Raw genomic sequence first — 18,876 nt, forward strand, 5'->3', positions numbered from 1 at the left:
AAGGCAATGTGAATTCATTGAATCATTTTTGTGTGAGAGTGATCTTATCTGATTTACATTTTAGAGAGACACCTCTGGTGTCAGTGTGAAGAACAGTTTGGGGAAGTAAGGCCAAGGGAAATAATATCAGCTAAGAAACTGTGGAGTAATCCAGACAGGTATGGCTACGGTTATTGAAAGAAATGAAAATTTTGAAGATGTTTGGGAGGAAGAATTGACAGAGGTTGGCAGTTAGCCATGGAAGCGGAAGGAGGGAAAGAGAATATGTGAGAATGATGGAAGATTAATGCATTCAGCAACTAAACATTGAAGATCATAAAGTTCATTATTAGGTATGATGGATTTGAAGTGGAGATTTTTATTAAGCGGTTGAATATAAGGATCTGAATTTAGATCCAGAGAGCTAAAACCTGAGTTCTACATGATTCTTATTACTGAGCCATTCACTGAAATTAGAACAAATCCTGTTTTGTTTTGTCTTTAATGCAACAGTGACTGAGGATGCAAGGTGAGCCCACTTTGCCTGTGGGATTCATTTTGCCTCGACCAAAGATGGTCGAGTAGATTCAGATATTACAAGACAGAAAGAACCATGTTGTCCTTGCTGCAATGCAATCATCCTGTCCCTGGTCATTGGGTGTCTCCTAATGATTTCATCATTCCAATAAGTGATTTCTCCATCCATGGGTATAGAGAGAGTTCTTCTCTGCAATATTGCGCTTTCGTGGGTCATAAAAAGGACATGTCTATCCCTTATTGAAATGTAACAGAGGCAATTAAGTGTCTTCTCTCAATAGTGTGATTACTTCCCTTCCCTGGGAGATTCCAAGTGGCTTAAAGGCAGTGATCTCATCTAAATCCTTGCAGCTTGGAAGTTAGAATACATTAAATAAAAAGTTGTTGGATTATGTTAATCCCACAAATGATGTAACATATTCAGGTAAATACTGAATACTTATTTTACAAATGGGAAGGGGTAATTTCAACAGCGATTAGAAGTAGATAGATGAACTCATTTTTTCTGTTTTCAGGATGTATATAAAATTTGAGTTAAAAAAGTGTCACATTTGTTGCCTTTTTGCTGCCAGATCTTTTTCTCATCCTTTCCCTGCTCATCCTCATAGCACATGGTATGCTATTTCAGGTTCTCATGGCAACTGGTTTCTAGTAGATTCAACTCATGAGAGGAACTGGTGGAAGATTGGGGGACAGGAGTACAAGTTGGGGTGCTTCTTTTTCTTCTGAGTCTTTGTCTTCATTCTGTCTCCCTACCCTCACTCCTCTCTGATGTTGATGATATCCCTGCTGTAGACACTTTTCTTCCATTGCTCTAAGGCCATGACTCCAATTCCTCTTGAATAGTCCCTCCCATGGTGTCTCTATCTTCTACCAGGTAGACTCAGATCTTGGACTCTGTTACACTATCTCCTATTTTTGTCTCCCCAGCCTTACACATACACAGAAGCTTCCTGGTGTGGCTAATGTCTAGGTTGTCTCTCCTTATTTTTTCAACTTATGCATTACCTGTGTAACCAATTATTTCTATCAGATTTTCTGTTTAAAACATCTAGGGCAGTTTCTGATTTTCTCTTGATATTTTAACTAACAAAAAGTCTAAATCAATCTGAGGAATACTGATAGATTTATGAAATTAGAGAGACTAGATTAAGAGAAGTTGTAGTCCCAGTGTTTTGTAGTGATCCAACCACAACTAGATTCTTTGGTTTAGTTCATTTTAAGAAGAATATATTGAAGCAGAGTGTCCAGAATAGGACTGACTCTGTTAGTGAGAGATATAGACCTCACCGAATGAAGCAGAATAAAGGTCTTGGGGTGTAGATACAAGAATCATTTTGACTATTGAAGGTGTAGTCACACTGAAAAAAAAAACAAATATACTTTTTATTGTTCTATGATGAGAAATAAAGAGGATCAGATTATGAATGAACACAAAAGAAGAATCTTCTAATAAACAAAAATGAATAGACTGCCTCAGTGTCAATCACTGAAAATGGCCAAGCATAGGCTGTAGGGCTATTTTCAAGAGAGTCCTGTATTAGTGTGAGGCTGTACTGGATGATATATAAAATCTTTTCTAAATTAGAAGGTACATGACATGGCATACAACACCAAAGACATGACCCACGAAAGAAAGAAGTGATATGCTGCAGTTTATTAAAATGTTTTTAACTTCTGAGAAAGACAAAGTCAAGAGAATGAGAAGATACAGACTGGAAGAAAATATTTGCAAAAGACACATCCAACAAAGGACTATCCACAATATACAAAGAACTCTCAAAAATTAACAGTAGGAAAATGGACTACATGATTTAAAAATTGGCCAAAGACCTTAATAGACACCTCACCAAAAAAGATACACAGATTGCAAATAAGCATATCAAAAGATGTTCCACATCATATGTCATCAGGGAAATGCACACCTAAGCAATAGTAAAATACTATTACACACCCACTACAATTGCCAAAATCCAAACTACTGACATTAAATGCTATAACACCAAGTGAGAAAGTGAATTAATAGGAATTCTCATTTATTGCTGGTAGGAACGGAAAATAACATGGCTACTTTGGAAGACAAGTCAGTTATTTCTTAAAACTAAACATACTCTTACTATATGATCCAGCAAGTACACTTCCTGGTATCTACCCAAAGGAGTTGAAAACTTACATCCATAAAAATACTTGCACATTTTTTCATAATTGGCAAAACTTGGAACCAGTGAAGAGGTTCTTGAGTAGGTGAATACATAAATGAACTGTGGTCCATATAAACAATGAAGTATTTTCAGCATACATTTGTCCAGACCCATCGAATATATAATATCCAGTAAGTTCTAATGTAACCTATGGACTTTCAATGATGATAATGTGCCAATGTAGGTTCATGAATTGTAACAAATGTACCACTCTGGTGGGAGATGTTATTAATGAGAGAAGCTATGCATATGTAGGGTTAGGACATATACGGAAAGTCTCTGGACCTTTTAATTTTGCTGTGAACCTAAAACTACTCTAAAAAATTAAAGTCTTTAAAGAAAAAATACATGGCTTACCCAGGTCTCTGCAATCAGTCCAGCTAAAGTAGCCGAATGAGATCACAATATCTGTAAATTAAGGAAGGCCTCAAATTTCCTCAGCATCCTCAGATGCTCATTTAAGCCAATAAAATTCAAGGCCATCTACCTGTTTCCAAAGTGCCTCACAGTTGGCAATTTACATTTGCAAGACTAAGATATGCCTCATTTTATATCATGTTCCTCTCAAAATAGGCTCTGACTATTGGTGGCATGTTATTTGTGTAGAAATTATCAAGAAGGAAAAAAAAAAAGAAATTATCAAGAAGGCTGCTATTTCAATAGAATTGATACTTGCCCATCTGGGTAGATCCATATCACAACAGTTCGCTGACAGACATATTTTTATGTAAAACCTAAATCTTGTTTTACCTCTACAGATTTTCTTCACCTCGCTTTCTCCTTGATTTATCCCAAGTATTTTGAGAATGATCCAATTTTGACATCAATCCAATTGCAGAGAACTCTAGCATAAAATGAAGAAAGACAAATGAAAAGAACAGCATTAACCATATAAAACATATTCATGCCACATTTATAAGGCATTCAGAGAAAACATGCTTATATACCCAAGATACACAGTCTTACGTGTATAACAATCCATCTTATAAAAAAATAAATCTTTCACTATACATACTGACCAACAAATTGTATATTTTCTTGTTAACAAAGCTAACATTCAGATGCCATTTAATTGCTATATTTTTCCATGCTTGAAACAAACAAAAAATTCATTAAGTATCAATTGTAATGTACATATTTATATCTATTTTTCTCAATACTCTTTTATTATAAATATCTTTCTTCTTTGGGCCCAACCCATATATACAAGTAAAGTATTTCTATCTGCTGCATATAACATTGGATGATAAAACCATCCCTAGAGCTCAGTGGCTTAAAATAATAAGCATGTACTCAGCTTGCAAACCTTCAACTGAGTTTATCAGCCCAAACTAGTCTGGGTTGGGCTGGGTTGGGCTCACTCATATCTGATGGTTAGTCACATAGCTGTGACTAGGCCAATTGTCTTCCATCATTCAAGAAGGTAGCTTGAGCATATTCTAAGGGCAAAAGCAGAGAAGAAAGAAAGAAAATAGAAATCTGCAAATGCCTTCTCAAAAAGTACCTTGGTTTAGGTTTGCTACCAATCCATTAGCCAAAAAAAGTCACATGGCCTATCACAAAAGCAACGTGGCCTGTCGCAACCAGTGGCTGTGGGGACAATGTGGCTGAATAAATGGGGGCTGCTGATGTCACATAAAACAAAGAAAAATCTATAAGCGAACAGCTCATACCATTATACATGTGTCGTAATAATACTGCATATGTAGTATATAATAAAGGGATCAATCCCTTTATCTGTGCTGATCCATAGCTAAATGTTTCTACTGAGCAAAAAATTAAAAACTTAGATGCCATCTATTTACTGTATTTTCCTTGACTTAAACTTTAAAATAGTCCATGGTGATCATTTGCTGGTGAACTTAGGTATTTACATTTGCTCTACCTGATTTCTTGACTCTAAGAGTCTTTTCACTTCCAGTCCAATGAATAAATAAAACCACTAACCCCTTCCTGGTGTGCTGTTGCTTTTGCAGGAGAGCTTCTGTCCTTGACTTGAGGTGCTGTTTATTTCCATGAGTCTAAAAGCAAAATTTAAACATATCAAATTGTCCATAGCCCATGGTTGGACCTTTAGCAAACATAATGCAGCAATTTAAAGATGTTTATGGAAATAATTATTCCTGGCTGAAAACAGAGAAATATTTATCATCAGCTCTTGCTTTCCAATTTTTATCTCCTTCTCAGGAGTAAGAGATCACCATTAAGTGGCCATATCTGAAAAAATTAGTAGTTATAAGCCCTGACTCTTTTACCAAATAAGTTTTTAAAAATATTTTTTTTAATTATAGAACAAACAAGTTGCTTTTGTCCTCTATTGAACCATAATTTTATTAAGGGTTTATATAAACCTGTGCCTTCTCAAAGCCTGAAATAATTGAATAGGTTATATTACAAAAATAGGCAAATATTATTAAAGGTCTTTTTTTTTCCTCTTCAAAGAGGCTCTTCAGAGAAGATGCTAGCTACTGTAGTAGATAGAAACCAAAAGACTATTTCATGTGAAATTTCCCTTTTGCTTTATTTTCCTGGATTCAAAAGGACACTCATATATTGGCATGAATATCACTTGTCTCATTACAAGTACGTATCCAAACAAATGAGCACATTTTAAAACAACAAAGAGTGTATAAAAGTTCAGTCTTCTGGAAAAATGTTTGAAAGATATTGTGGATTTTTCCATTTACAGAAGCCTTATTGTTATTTTCCTTTCCACATCTGCAATTCATTTGAATGACTTCCCGACAATTCAGTGAGTAAAGGTGCCAAAATGTTGCTATTAATAATTCTCTAGCAGCTTCTTCCTTTGCTTTTAAATAAAAGATCTTTAGTACATAGAAAGGTACTTACTTTCACGTGAACCTGTGTTCAGATTTCTAACTACAAATCCTTAGTTTTGGTGAACAGATTTTGTGAAATACGATGTACTGGCGTTACAGGAATTGAAGTGCAGGAGTGTTTAGTTTGTATTCTTTGATCAATTAAATGCAAGAAACTAGGATCAGTTCAACCTGGGTCTCACAAAGATTACTGTGAAAACTTGGCAACTTTTCTAAGCCCTAACTTCCTTATCTGCTTATCACTTTTATAACTGTAGCTATGACATAAATGTCCCAAAGAAGCTTACTTAAGAAAAAAAAAAAAAAGTCCGTAGAAAATCATTCAGTAAAGGACAGTATTCTGTGATTTAAACCTCCAATCTCCTTTTGTAAATGTAGATTTTTGCATTTCGAATTCCCTAAAAGGTGGCACACCTATATTTCTAGAATAAACAACCACAAAACTTCCTTAGTTGGGGGCCGAAAATATAAAAGTAAAGGTGTTTTTGTCCCACTGGCACAGATGCTTGAAGCTTTAAAAGAACCTCCTATTTCCTAATCCCTCTCTCCATCTTCTTGCCAAGCTCTCTGGAAATCTGAGTTTTGGACACCCTCCAATACCACATCTCATCCATATGCCTGCCCCAGAGGAAGACATTCCGCAGGCTCTTTCCTTCACTCTATGAATGATTCATGTGTTAAGATCTTAAATACTAGCTGAAGCAAGGACCTTAATGGCTTAAAAACCTGATCTGACGTCAAGGAAATGTGCTGTTTTAGTGACATGCTCCTAAGGCTGGTTGTTTATCCTTGTTCAATCCAATCAGAGAGTCCTTTATTGGGCAAGAAGAAGGCTTGACCATGTCCCCTTCTTGAGATCTTTTCTGAAGCATTTCTGATGAGCCCGTCAGTTTTGATATCTAAGTTGGAAAATGGACCCTTGTTGACAACAATACATTTAAGTGTACACCAGAAAAAGTAAGTGGAAAGTTAATTCAATTATTTTCCTCCAAGAAAAATAAGCAATAATGAAAAGTCACGTTCACCACCTACAGCAAGATGACAAATTAAAATGCCTCCAGAGAGAAGATGCTAACTAAAATAAGCTGGCAGACAAGTGGAGATGGTCAAACAAGAGTGCATGTCCAGAGGGAAAGGAGGCCGCCCCTACAGAGACACAGTTGGAGGGTTTTTAAGTGAGCACACAGAATCAGAGTTGCTGAAACCTCCAGACCTTGCATAGAAACCAGAAATCTGTGTTCTTATGTGAAATCTCCTGATTTTAAACACTGGCAATTAATTCAGAAAATATAAATACTGGATGAGCCAAACATACACATTGGTAAGCCAGATTTGGCCTATACTAACAAGTTTGCAGTACTTCCCATTTAAAATAAAGTTTTTTAAAACTTTAAAAAATTTGGAGAAAAATAAAATGGAGTTCAGATTCTTTAAAATATCAGCAGCACTCTGTCACAAGACAGTAAAATGGCAAGAAAATAATTTCACTTTATGGAATGGGGAAAGAGTATGGGCCTTTAGCTGGTTATGAGTTAAAATCTTGGCTTAACCATCTCCTAGTTGTGGGAACTAGAGGATGTCATCTAAACTCCCCAAACCTCATTTTGTGAAATGGTGATGATAATATTCACTTTATTTATGCAGTTGTTAGAAGATAGTGTGCTGTTTACATGAGTTTCATAATTACATAGTTCCTAGCACATAGTAAGTTCTATTCATATCAGTACAATTTTGATGATCATTTACATAATTAAGCTACTTAGGTTATTTAGGAAACTAATTACATTAGCGGATATTACCAAACCAAATAATGGGCACAGTTCAAGTTTTAATATTTTTCATCATTAAAGCAATCCTATGAAGTAGGTTCTATTTTCAACTCCACTTTACACATAAGGAAACAGGACAAGTATGGCTGATTAACACACTCAAGATCACACAAATAATAAACGGATAGTTGGAGGCAGGGTGGGATTACACAAAGGTGCCTGACTCTGACCCCTGAAGTCTTAACCATCACACTAAATTTAAGAAGTATCTTATGCTCAAATTAATTTTTGAAATTGTTCAGTTCAAAAACACATAGAAAAACAAACAACAGGTCCAAAATGCAGTCACTTGTGCTAAGACCCACATCACCAAACAAGGATTTTATAGTAACTTAATTATAGCCTCAGCCTCCCTCAGGAATGGAATCTTTAACCAGTCAGGCTGGAGTTACCTGGTCGGCAGGAGTGAGGCTATGGGCTTGATAGACCCCCTGGTGTCTTCTAAAGAAAGGTGATCTTGCCACAAACAATCAGCTTTTTGCTAGGAACTACTGAGTTCCACCCCCTTCTGCCTATAAAAATTTCATTTTGTACAGCTCTTTCCGAGCTCCTTTCTTCCCATAGATGGGATGCTATCCAATTTGTGAATTGTTGAATAAAGCCAATAAGATCTGTCAAATTTACTCAGTTGAATTTTGTTTTTTAACAGTTCGAAGCTATAAAGGTCTTGGAATTGGGAAAGGCATTTCAAGAAAGAGGAGATGCACTCTTTTCTGACTGCAAAAGACCACCCCAAGAAATGCAATGTAGACATTTCTTTTTTAAACTTGGAAGAAAAATCCAGATTTATTTTAAACAGTGCATGGTAACCTCTGGAAGTTACACAAATCTCTCTCCCCTCCCCCCCTCATGTTTCTGTGACTTTAAATCTCTTGCCTTGGTGTAAATTGAATCATTCTTTATATGAGTAATTTGTAATTAATTAATAGGAGTTCTTTGATAGTTTTATTTAGAAAAAGTACCTGAGCCTGCAAAAAGTGTAGATTATATGTTTATTGAAGGCAGAAAAAAAGTCTTTTTTACTTTAACTTACATCATTTAACACTTTGAAAAGTTTGAGTGGACTAGCCAGCTTCCATTTCCTCTCTTTCGGCTATCAGAAACTCATCCCCACCTTTTCCTATCATGAAAGGGAAGGTGAGTTCATTCCCAGCTCCAGAGATAGATCTTGGTTTGTCCACAAATGGCTCTTCCCTGGAGCCCTTGACCTGAGTTGGCCCAATCATCCGAATGTCGAAGACTTGCCTTCAGGGCTTGACGTAAAAGATTTGTCTCTCTGGCTCTTGCTGCTGGGAACAAGGCCTGTAGGGTCAATTGACATAGCAAACCAACTTCCTCTTGCAACTACAAGAACCAGATTCAGAATAAGGTCAACACTTAATACAGCAGAGTAGAAGTTCAGAAAGAAGTAAGGTTTTTCATGAAATTATTGGATTAGAATCCACAGATCATCTTTTTTTAGTTTTGTGTGATAGTAAATCATGTTATTATTAGGGGGCTTTGTTACTTACAGTGAAAACCATTCTAAATGATAAACTATAATTTTCACATACCATATAATTAGTAAATATTTGTATAATTTTAAATCATCCAATGTATTTGTTTATTCTATTAACTCTGCCTGTGGGAGACCAAGGAACTCAGATCTCATGGCTATCCCCCCAATACCACCATCTTTCTCATGGTCAGATGTTGTCCTGGTATCTAAAGAGAGACTAAGCAGCCTCTGCCAAGTTACGCTACTAACCTTAGCCAGTGACATGAAGGTTCTCTCCATTCAAACTGATATGCCGAGCATTGAAGCTAATATCGTCTTTTTTGTGGAGGCCAAAATATTTATCTCTGTTAATTAGTAAGTTCCATGAAGTCAGAAATCACATTTGTAAATATTTGTCAAGTGCCATTAGTGCTTTCTCACTCCCATTTAGCTGAGATCGGAAACTAGATACATTTTCTTAATCTTGTGCAAAATAAAGAAAAGAGATATCTAACCAGAAGGTGTATTAATAATTTTTTCAGTTTAATCATGGCTCTTACCCTTAGAAAGAACAACAGAATTACGTGTGGAGCTTTTTAAAAATATCTCTGCCTTCTCCCCATCCCCAGAATTTTATTTTCCATTGGCCTGAGGTGGGACTTAGAGGTAAGTAGAGTATTGAAGTTCCCAGGTGATTTTAATTGCAGCCCAGGTTATAACACAGCAGTTTAATTACCAAAGTAGAAAGCTCAAAGCTATATTACTCTTTCTTCTTCAGATGGACCTTCAGCAGAGGCGTCATGTACAGATAACATATTTCTACTCTCTGTAAGCATTTTTTAAAAGACTCAAAAAATTCTTGGTATAACCGGAACACATTCAAATGATTATAATATCTGAGATATTGAATGGTTAAACATCAAAACTTTTTTCAATTTTGTAAGCATAGAAGAAATCCAGAGATTTTATGAAGATTTTTTTGTCTACAACTATGTGATTTATTAAAAGAAATGCTTTGCTCATATTCCTGACAAAAATTCAGGAAAACACTTTCAATGCAAGTAAGTTACTCAAGTAAGTGGAAGTGCAGATTGGCCTTTGAGATCATCTCCTTCGGGATTTCTCAAAGCGTGGTCTTCAGCCCACTTTTATCAGGTGCTTATAAAAATGTGGTTTGGGGGCCCTATTCTAGATCTACTGAATCAGAAGTTCTGGGGCTGAAGCCCAAGACATTTTTCTTTCTTTCTTTCTTTCTTTCTGTCTTTCTTTCTTTCTTTCTTTCTTTCTTTCTTCTTTCTTTCCTTTCTTTCTTTCTTTCTTTCTTTCTTTCTTTCTTTCTTTCTTTCTTTTCTTTCTTTCTTTCTTTCTTTCTTTCTTTCTTTCTTTCTTTCTTTTTCTTTCTTTCTTTCTTTCTTTCTTTCTTTCTTTCTTTTTTTTAAGATTTTATTTATTTATTCATGAGAGACACACACACACAGAGAGAGAGAGAGAGAGAGACAGGCAAAGGGAGAAGCAGGCTCCACGCAGGGAGTTCCATGTAGGACTCGATCCTGGGACTCCAGGATCAGGCCCTGGGCCCAAGGCAGCGCTAAACTGCTAAGCCACCCAGGGATCCCAAGAATGACATTTCCAATGAGACCACAGGTGATTGTTTTTACTGTACACTGATGAACTATAAACTTTGAGAATCACTAATCCCTATTCAAGAAATTCTTAAAATCTTTCATCTTTTTTATATACTCCCTTTTGACCCATTGGGACTCTTACATTTGATTAGTTGAAGAAGAAGGGGGGGGGTACAAAAAGAAAGAAAAGAATAGAAAAAAAAGAAAATCCCTTAATCTTCCCTAGCTTGGCAGGGATTTGGATAACCTACTTTTTGTGACATCCTCATTTAACCACATTTACTACACATTTACTACACAAATATTTTTGGATTAGTTCCTCAGGAAGCAGCCACTTCTGAAAAAGAAGACACACAAATACTCAGATCACAAGGTTGACATTTGTTTCTTTGAATGTATAATATACATGCAACCTCTCAAAAGCATTAAAAACTTATCAAAGGCCCTAACATGGTAAAATAAACTCTTTCAAACTAATCACTAGCATTATAGTGATCACACACTTTTCAACTTATAAAGCACTATATAAATCATCGCACAACATCCCAGAAGTAAATGTTAGTTTTAGATTGGTGACGTGACTTGTCTCAAATCATGGAGCGAGTGTGTAGCAGAGGTGGAGATCGGCATGTTCAGGCTTCCTGATGACTACTCTACTCAAAAGCATGTATTTTCTCTCTAATCTCTTGTCCAGCTGCCAAAGGATTCATTCTCTTCCCACTACGATAGCTTGTCCCTCTCCCTCAGTACCACATAACTAAACTTTCCTTGTTATGGGTTTCTCAAAAGCAGGAGTAATAATCACAACCCTCTGTCATTCAAACAGAGGGACATTTACTACTTTTCCCAAAGGACTTTTGGTACAACAGGGATGTTTCATGTACAGCAAAGATAAGGGTCCATCTCTGGATCTAGCAGACATTTTGTGACCCCCGCCCCCACCCAAGGATTCACTCTTTTCTGTCACTGTTACCCCATCACCAGAGACCAGCTTTTGACCCCTATGTCAGGAACTCCCTGCCAAATAATTGTACAGTTGAGCCATTGCACTCCACATAAGGCATCAGCCAGGAGGGTACCAGGGCCATGGGAAACCTAGCCCAGGCTCCTCTCAGTCAGCCTTGAGTCAACCTAAGACAGGAACATCTTTTTGCAACTGATATGCCCATAAAGGGATACCTTTTCAGCATTTGTCCACATAGGAGAAGCACCTTTTCCTAAATTGCATGAAGACACTGTATATGGCCCTGGTGTCCCTGCCTATGTGCATATCAGAAAGGGGAAAAAAGAAAGAGAGAAAGAAAGAAAGAAAGAAAGAAAGAAAGAAAGAAAGAAAGAAAGAAAAAAAAAAAAAAAAAAAAAAAGCTAGTGCTTTATGAGACTAAGTTTTATTTTGTTTTGCATACCAGAGACAGTCACACTATAGTTTGTGCAGAACTGGAAGTCTATATTCAAAATCACATCCAGTTTCTTATTTATTGCCCAGTCCAAGCTCGTGATGTAATTGCTTCTTCATTCACTACATTTCACGTTAGGGATAACAAAATCAGCCTTTACCCAACTTCAGGCAGCCATAAAACTGAGATTTGCAGCTACCACTGAAAGTCAGTGGGTGTTACAAGAGCCATGGATGAGAACAGGAGTAAGGAATCTATGTAAGAATAGGAAGCTCCAGGGCTGTGTGTTCCCAGATCTTGGTGCCACATAATCCCCACCTGGGCAGCTTATGGAAAAATGCTGATTCCTGGACACTCCAGATATCCTGATTTGGATCTGGGGTACGGCCAGCTCCATCTCCAGAATTCTGTGAAGGGTAGGGCTTAGGGGAGGCCATCTGGTTGGAAGAGGAAGCTGGGAGCTTTGCCATCAGGCTATGTTTGCAAAGCAAGCACACTCTTTTTAACTTGGTGTGTATGTTACAGAGCAATATCGATATTAAAGTTTCCTAAATACACTTTTCTTCACACTTTATGTAAGAATGATTAAATTGGCCATATTAAAAGTAATATTTTTATTTGAGAATGGAGGGGGCCAGTGGAGATCAGGGTGGCTACAACCCTGAGCACTAACTCTGAATGGAGCCCAGCCATCAGCTTTTTCAGCCATCACCATAAAAGAGCCTTGTTTTTGGACTTATTCATTCACCAAAACATTACCTGAGTTACCAGTATGTGTCTATGTGGCAGGCATTGTTCTAGGTAGGGTCTTGGGACACAGCAATAGTACTACTATTACTACTACTAATAATAACAACTGGCAAAAATTCTTCCCTGTGGATTATATTTTAGTTAAGAGAAGTAGGCGATGAGCAATAAACATAAGATACCAGAGAGTCTTATGGTATTTTAAAAGGTATTTCTCATCTCTGAGAAACATGATCTTAGGAAGCAATACATTCCTTACTAAGACACCCCCCGAATATATATATTTAGGCCGTTACTAGGGCATTCTCCTAGGAAGCCAAGTTACTAGAGCTAGAGGCGAACTGGATGTGCCTCCCTAGGCTTCAAAGTGAAAAATGCTTATCTTGTGTGGGTTTGGAGGGGACACGTGTGTACACACCCAGGTACAAGTTTCAGCACCTTGTAGACGGCCATCAAATCTCACCTACGTCTCTTTAGACGCTAACTCCTGTATTGTTTGCACCTACAATGCTGCCCTTCAAGCAGTGAAGCAAGCCTTGTGAGCTCTATGAAGGGAAGCCTGTGAATGGAGCGGCTCCGTGCCTGAACACTTACAAAGTTACCAAACACCCATATACAAATGGATATAAGGGTAAAAATAGCTCAATCATTCCTTTTCTTATATAGGAAGATGTGCGATTCATTTAGAAAGCTAAGGAGAGATAAAATGACTTTACACTAATTCCCTTAATTTAATCACACCAAATGTCAGGACAATGTCATTTAAAACCCTTTAATGATTTTAAAACAAATGGTCCCTGTAGCAGGAAAATAGTTGAACTAACATTGCTAAAATTAATTTAATTTCTTCGGAATTGAAATACTAAACGAGCCCATTCTCTCCCATTTACTTTTCAAATAGTGGGAGAAAATACCGGAGGACCTCGGAGCAAAATCTAACGGAATCCTTCGGTCTGTTCATCAATTCAGCGCAACTGTAATTGTACGTGAGTTTAGTCTTCAGTCAGTTCTATTCGATACATAGAAAAGAGTCTATTATCACTATGTATGTCTCTCTACAACCTTCCTTTGTGAAGATTCCAGACTCGATTTATCAACACCAGAAACTTACTTAGCATGGTTGTGTATTCTATATATATTTTTTCCAACGTTAATGTGAGTCATCATAGCATATCTCCTTAACCATATGTGCTAGAGCTAAGGACAGACAGTTATTTTAATATTCCTGGCCTAGAATCCTTCCCACAACAAACACATTTGATGCTCATACATGGTCCCTTTCTTGCCGACACTCACGCCTGTCAAAATGGCATGGTGCCTACTCAACATATGGACTGCTAGCTTTTCTCACTGGGGCACAGTTGCCAAAGAAAGATGGGTTAAGCTGGGCACCCTGCGTAGCGAAGCAGGTGACAGCTCTCCCATCCTCCATCATGTGGCTGCAAACCCCTCTAGCCACATGCCACTCTCTAACCTCTCTTTGACAGGAAAAGGAAAAGGAGAGCGAGCTTTAACAGTATACCTTTTACTTTCAGACAGTTTCTACTCACTGTCTTTGATCTCACTACCTTTTACTCAAAGTGAGGAAATCTATCCTCTGCCAAAAGCACACTAAAATTTAAAAATCATTTGGAAGCACAAAGTTGTAAGAGAAGTTGATAGCCAGCAAAGGCACTAAGTATATGTGTGTGCATGCATGTAAGCACACACATACATACATATACACACATGCTCGCACGTGCTTCACACACACACACACACACACACACACACACACACACAGGAAGTGTTTGTGCTTTCCTCCCCCTGCTTCTCATTTTCCACCTTGAATAGACCAAAGCAGGGCAGCAACAGCAGCACTAAGTATTGCAGAAAGAACGTAGTGATTGTTTAAGTCTTGCACAAATAGAGCTATCTCATTACGTTAATCCAGTGAATCATTTCCTCCCTAACCAGGCTGCATCCTGTTTGGTTTGCAATTTTTATTCTAAAATTTCCAAATCAATTTTTATTTGTCCAAATGAGTTTGTTTTGGCAATCACAAAAAGTATCAAGTTTCCCCAAACAAAGGCTTTCACTTCATGTCTTTGTGTCTTCGTCATTGTGCAGGAAACCCAAAAAAGGTATTTGATCTGAATCTGGCTGCTGAGTCCAGAGACCACGGGGACTTTTGCCAAACAATGTCACCAAAGTAGACCATGAACTCAAAGATACCAGATTGAAATTGTAGCCTGGAGTTGTGGGACATGGATTAGCCAATTAATAATGATGAATGCCGGCCCTGCACCAGGCACCTTTCTAGAAATTATTTCACTTCACCGTGTCTACATCCCTGCAATGTAGGAGCCATCATTATTTCCATTTTAGAGATTCACAGAAATTTGATCAATAATTGCAGCACACAGCTATTTGGCACTGTTCCCTAATGATAAAAATAGTTACCAGTAAGGAAACTCTTACAGTGTACTGTTCTAAACACCGTATGCCTATTAGTTCATCTCCAAAGTCACAAGGTAATCTCTGTCAGGACCCATGCTTTATGGCTAAGGAAAGGGAACATTAAAAAGAACTGGTTTATCTAAGGTCACAGGTGGTAGGTGCTGATGCCAGAATTGACACCTGGCTAGTATTCCTGCAGAACTATCATTCCTGACCACTGCTCTGACTCTAGTAGGCGATCGTAACAGACACTCAGATAAATTCTTTAGTATTGTGCCTAATACCTTAAGGACTAAGACTCATGTTTCCTTTCTTTAAAGCACTCACTTCATCTTGCATATCCTCTGATCAGAGTCTCCTACAGCTCTGCATCTCCAAAAGAATTAAAACCCAGATTGTCATCTTGACGTTCAATAGACCCCAAATAGATCCTGGCTTCTATCAGATCCTTCAACCTGAATCTTGCAATTTGACCATTTTACACATTTTACTCATGTGTTTTACTGTGTTTCCTAATCTAAGATGTCCTTGCTATTTTGCTGTATCCATGCAAAGCCTACCCTTCAAACACATCTCAGGTTCTACTTCTACCCTGAGTATCTGCTCCATCTAGCTCAACCCATTGCCATTTCTCTAACCACTAAATGTCTGGAATACTTGTCAATATACCACTTGTTCATAATGCTCAGCAACATTGTCATCACACGCTTGCTCAGAATATTTAGAACCTGCGATGTACTATTTTCAGGTACGTATGTGTAACCTCCTCAGATAACCTAAGAATTCTTCGAGGAGATCATGCCTTGCATTTTTCCTAGTATATTATAATAATGATATTTACCTGCCATACTGGTTGAGTGATACTTGTCTTGATCAGTCTCCAGTAATTTTTTTTTTTTTTTTTGGCCATTACTACATTCTGTACTCCTTGTGAGTGACTCTTCTTAAGAGTGTAGACTGTAGAAAGTCCCCAAAGTTGGGGCTTTATAGTTACAGAGTTGGGTGTGATTACTTTATAAAGGGTTACTTTCTAACCAGTACCAACTATTTGTATCATTCTGAAAGATCAGCATCAATTGAAGGTAAAATAATTTCATTTCAATAATAGACCTCTCAGAGATGAATTCCTCCCAGACATCATATTTTACAAAAGAGCAAAAGTTGTTTTTATTTCTTAATAGTTTGGTGACTTATGCCAAGACATGGAAGGCCATTATTAAGCTTATTTCATCTTTTTAGCTTCATAGTACCTGTCATTTGTGTGAATAAATATGTTACCAAAACTGGTAACTTGTATTATCCTAAGCACTTAAGTTTGTGCATTCAATTTTCAATTTTTAACAGTCAATTGTTACTTAGAATTAATGTAAAAGTTCATTTAGTCATATGTGAGCAAAATGTTAGTGGTATTCCTGGACTGGGTTTTTTTGCAATCATGCCAAGAGTCGAGAAAATTGCCTAGTTGACTTCTCAAGTCTATTTCAACTCACTAATTCTGAGAATCCAGGATTCTTTGCCTGTCTACCCGCTTCTGGTTAAAGGCAACCACTTTGGTCTCATTCTCTCTCACACATTTTGGAAGGTCTCCAAGTGTAAAATGGTACAACATATGTAGCCTGCAAGCAGGGCAGGCATAAGAAACACCATAAGGATACACTAAAGCAAACTTCAAGCTGTGGAATGCTGGGAAACAATCACAGGCAACACACCAACTTGGCATAAAACAATCAGAGAATGAGGTGGCTCTTTTTGAGCAAAAGCATAATACTGGCTAGGAGGCAAAGAAGGCCACAAGATAGAGATACTGTACCCAGCAGTGCATGCTGCTAGCCGAGGGTGATCTTCAGAGGTACCCGGTGTGAAAGAGCTGATGGCCATTCTTTCTTTCCGTTTGCATTCACGTGCCTGAAAATACTACCCCAACAGCAGCCTCTTTGACTAGCTGACCTATCCCCAACACTAAGGAAAACTTGTTCTCCCTTTCTAGCCATTCTCTCCCAAGTGAATTCCTACTCATTCAAAGGTCACCTTTTCAGCAACCTCTGACTTCTCCAAGAAGAGTTAACAGCTCCTTCTTCAGCAATCTCTCAGCATTTGGTTGCATTTATACCAATATGCTGTATTTATTTACTTATGGGTCTGTCTTCCCAGATATACTCTAAGCTCCTTCAGAGCAGAGACCATTTTCATTTGTCATTTTTCACTACCATGTCCCAAGTGACCACTATAGTGACCCACACATAGAAAGTATTTCATAAACATTTGTTGGCAAGATAAATGAAGTTACTTATTTTTCTACCATTCATTTATTCATTTAATAAATATTTATCAGTGCCTCTTATGTACATTTTTCCAGACCCATGAGACACAGCAATAAACAAGAAACATACACTCTTCTCTCATGGGGGTTATATTATATGGAGAGGAGACAGAAAATTAAAATAAAAACCCGAAACGATCAGATGGTAACTATACTTAGTGTGGTGAGCATTTCACAACATATATAATTGTCAAATCACTATGTTGTATACCTGAAACTAATATAATATTGTATGTTAGCTATACTTCAATAAAAAATAAGAAAGATATTGTTGATGTTGCATCATGACAAATAATGGGAAAAGTATCATAAAGCAAGGCAAAGGATAGGGAATCTTAGACTCAGTAAAGACTCAAGGAATTCTGAGATGGTCTCTGAGTTCTTAAGGTGATGTAATTCCTTATCAACTCAATGAAACTTAAATTCTGTGTATTGCCCTAGTAAATGCAACCATCTTTGTTAGGGTGGGTATATGTATTCATAAATAGCGAGGAATCCTTTAGGCCCAGTCAGACCAAATAGGGAAATCTTAGTTTTTCTTCCCAAACAGACCCACCTCTGGACAAGACTTCAGCATGGTCTGGCAAATAGAACTTTTTCCAGTTCACAGGTTTTTCCTAGTTCCTGATTTATGCAGGATTCCCTTCCTCTTTTCCAATTGTACTAACTCTTTAACTTCCATTCTCGCATTTCCTATTTCTGTCCTTAACTCCCAAATCTTGTGGCCCACCCATCTCTTTACTACCATGGCAAATGCTCTGGACAGACCACCAGAGAACCTGAGACTTACAGCCTAGACTCTGCCCATCAAACTCAGAAATCAACCTCATGGTTTTGGGAATTCTCTTGCTACTCTCACTGACTCAGCCATCCCCAAAGTTTAAAACAGTCAATCCTAGTAGGTAAAGGTCATCCCTTATTTTGCTTCCCTGCTCTTTTAAGCTACTACCTCTGAGGTCCATCTATAATTCTAAATACAAAGTTCTTAGAAAAATAGTAAGTTTTATTTTATATATAAGTTTATTTATTTAAAATAATGTATCTATGATCTTATGGGTGTGAAATAAGTTTTTTTGTACCATAATTATACTATAATAAACACCTTAACCTCGCATCACTTGGTAAATATGTGGATTTTCCAGGGGAGAGAGCCTATGGTCTTCATCAAATTCCCAAGTGTGTCAGTTATATATTTTTTTAAATATTAAAAACTAATAAATATATTTTTTTAAAAATTAATTTACACAGGCCAGAAAGAAAAGACTTTTTGAAATGAAATTTGAGCACGGAAGGTGGCATATATGTATCCAAAGTATAGGTAATGTTGAAAGAGATCACCAATCAACATTAACTTACATGTTGGTCAATGATCTATGTCAATTAAAATATCTAAAAATGCCAGCTAGAGAAATAAATATGCATTCCCATTCTTAACTGTGTATTTCTTTGTGAAAGTTTATCTGAAGGAGATGAATCTTGGATATG

The sequence above is a fragment of the Vulpes vulpes genome, chromosome 3 (genome assembly GCF_048418805.1).
Source record: "Vulpes vulpes isolate BD-2025 chromosome 3, VulVul3, whole genome shotgun sequence".
Taxonomy (NCBI): Eukaryota; Metazoa; Chordata; class Mammalia; order Carnivora; family Canidae; genus Vulpes; species Vulpes vulpes.